Here is a 2,685-nt window from a genome sequence, read left to right on the forward strand (position 1 = left end):
TTGGGCATGTAGCCTTTTCTAAGTGCTTTGCCTGCCTAAATTTCTCTTATAATTCTGAGATGGAAAATTATTAATTATTTTGGTCTGCAATATTTGTATGGCTCTTTATGACTGATACTGAATTTTCACTTACACTTTCTGACAATCATCACAGCAGTTCTGGAAGTAAATATGTTTTCTTTTCATTTTATTGATGGTGAACTAAGGATAGAGAGGCAGAACGGCTTACTTTTATTTTTGCTACAGATATTCTTCTCTGCCATAATTTCTTATGGTTTTAATATTAACCAAGCCTCTTGTTGTAAATGCCTTATATTCTAAGGACAGCTTCAGTCTCACTTTTGGGTAATGGACCTCTGTTTTGGCAGCACACCACATATAACTAACATTCCATTATATTGTGGGGTTATGCGTAAATTTATCCTGTAAAATCTATAAAACTATCAGGATTAGGGGAAGGATAAAATGAAAAAGAGAAATGAGGTCGGCAAATCCAACACTTTCCTATTATGCACCAATAGAATCTTTCCTACATCTAAAAATGCTCAGTGTTGATTATTAAGAGTCTCTTAGGAAACTGAGTTCATAAAAGGGAATACATCTAAGTATAATTACTGATAAAATGTTTTTAACGATGGTGTCAGAATATAAGATTTACTATAAAGAGGAAAAATGTACAAGAAGGGGGAAAGAATGCATTTTAATAGATGATAATTATCATCAAATTCTGATTTAAAAAATCAAGATTAAAGAGTCATGAATGAAAAGTGAAGATACTCATTTTATCTTTGAAATAAATCACAAAACAGACTAATGGAAGAGCAATAGTGAACTTATCCTGGAAAGAGACAATGAATATGTTAAAAGGCTATATTACAAAGCAGTGGCTCTGGAGGATTTATAGCGTGCTTGAAGACATTTAGAGCTAAATGAATCTATTAAAATATTGAAATCCCTAGCAGTTTATGATGATTAAAATATGCGGCTTAAAATTTTTCCTCACTGACAAAAAATTGTCTCCCTTCCAGTTTCCCCTTCCAAAGTTCAATTAATTGTTTAAATTCTCGAACATTATTAAACTATAGATATATATTAATTTTCTTTAACATGGATTCAGTATAATTAATATTGATCCTAAATTTAATAATTTCCTGTTCTCCTTTAATCTAACTCTGTTTCCAAAATATATTTTTCATTGTTGTCTAAAAATTAAATAATAGTATTACTTGATTTTTTTCTTTAATTATCATACAGTCATTCAAAGTGATGGACCACTGAATATGTATTTTGTTTTTTAACCTTGTTTCAAAATTTATTCCCAGGCTTCTTCAGCTTAATTAGCTGCAAAGAATGAGTTGTGTATAAACAAAAACTGAAAAGAGTTGCAGTGTCCAAGGTGCTTGGGTGTAAAAATATTAGAGATCTAGATTTTATCAGATCCATGAACAAAATTTTAAAAAGCAGTCATAATATAAAATAGCAGCTCCCAGTAACTTCTTCAAGTTTTATCTTCTTCAGAAGTTGACTCAATTCAGCTTGCTTCATTCTTGGAAGCTTCATCAAAATTCTCCACAAGATGTGGAACTTTATCATCCTCCTCCTCTCTGGTAGCAAGTGGGGCTTTTCCATCCACAGATTGTGTGGGCAGAGCTTCAGCCAGTCTTCTCCAACTAGTCAGACTGTCTGCCCCAAGTTGGTTGAAGACCCTGCCTTTCTGTCAGCTGCTCTCTCAGCATGACCTGTAATGGTGAAAGCGTTGGCTGCCAGTGATGCCTGAACTTTGGGGTTTTTAAAGTGAATCGTTGTTCCTTGGTTTGTGAACGTATTCTTTTCTTCAATACTAGAGATATTGTTTACCCCTAACTTTTTAAAGGAGCACTGAAGTTTTTTATCATCTGCTGTAGCCGTTCTATGAACTTTCTTCCTTCTTTTTTTTTTTTTTTTTAAAGATTTATTTATTTAATTATTTGACAGAGATCACAAGTAGGCAGAGAAGCAGGCGGAGAGAGAGGGGGAAGCAGGTGGAGAGAGAGGAGGAAGCAGGCCGAGAGAGAGGAGGAAGTAGGTTCCCTGCTGAGCAGAGAGCCCCATGCGGGGCTGGATCCCAGGACGCTGGGATCATGGCCTGAGCTGAAGGCAGAGGCTTTAACCCACTGAGCCACCCAGGCGCCCCTGCCTTCTTCCTTCTGCACGCCGTTCCTTTCTCACCAATGCGCACTTGTGCTGGCAGTTTGGCGAGTTTCTCCTGGTTCATGATAGTTTCTTTCATCTTGTTGGGGGCAGAAACGGGACCGTGTGGGGGACTAGGGTTGGTACTCAGGGGGGTCTCAGGTGGACCAGCTGAGATTAGGTGCATACACAGGGACGCAAGATGGATGAATATGCAATATTCTCAAATAAATAAATCTTTTTTAAAAAGATTTATTTATTTGAGAGAAAGAAAGAGACAGCACCTGTGCATGGAGTGAGGGGGAGGGGAAGCAGGGGAACGGAGAGAGAAAATCTCTGGCAGACTTCCCACTGAGCACAGAGCCCAATGTAGGGGTCATCGTGGGACTCCATCCCACCACTGCCAGACCATGACACAAGCAGAAATCAAGAGTGGGAGGCTTAACTGACTGAGCCACCCGGGTGCCTCTGAATATGTGTTTTGAACAGCAAGATATTCAAAGACTATGGAAACCT

At 37.8% G+C, this 2,685-nt stretch overlaps 1 pseudogene across 1 annotated transcript; it reads right to left on the reverse strand.

Moving 5' to 3' along the window:
• Positions 1–1,531: 1,531 nt before the first annotated feature.
• Positions 1,532–2,254, reverse strand: LOC308347041 (transcription factor BTF3-like; annotated as a pseudogene). The gene is made up of 2 exons: positions 2,193–2,254; positions 1,532–1,927 (listed from the first exon to the last, which is right to left on the reverse strand). The product of its transcript is annotated as a transcription factor BTF3-like (transcript).
• Positions 2,255–2,685: the final 431 nt, after the last annotated feature.

This window comes from Martes martes (assembly GCF_963455335.1).
Source record: "Martes martes genome assembly, chromosome: 8".
In the NCBI taxonomy this organism is placed as follows: domain Eukaryota; kingdom Metazoa; phylum Chordata; class Mammalia; order Carnivora; family Mustelidae; genus Martes; species Martes martes.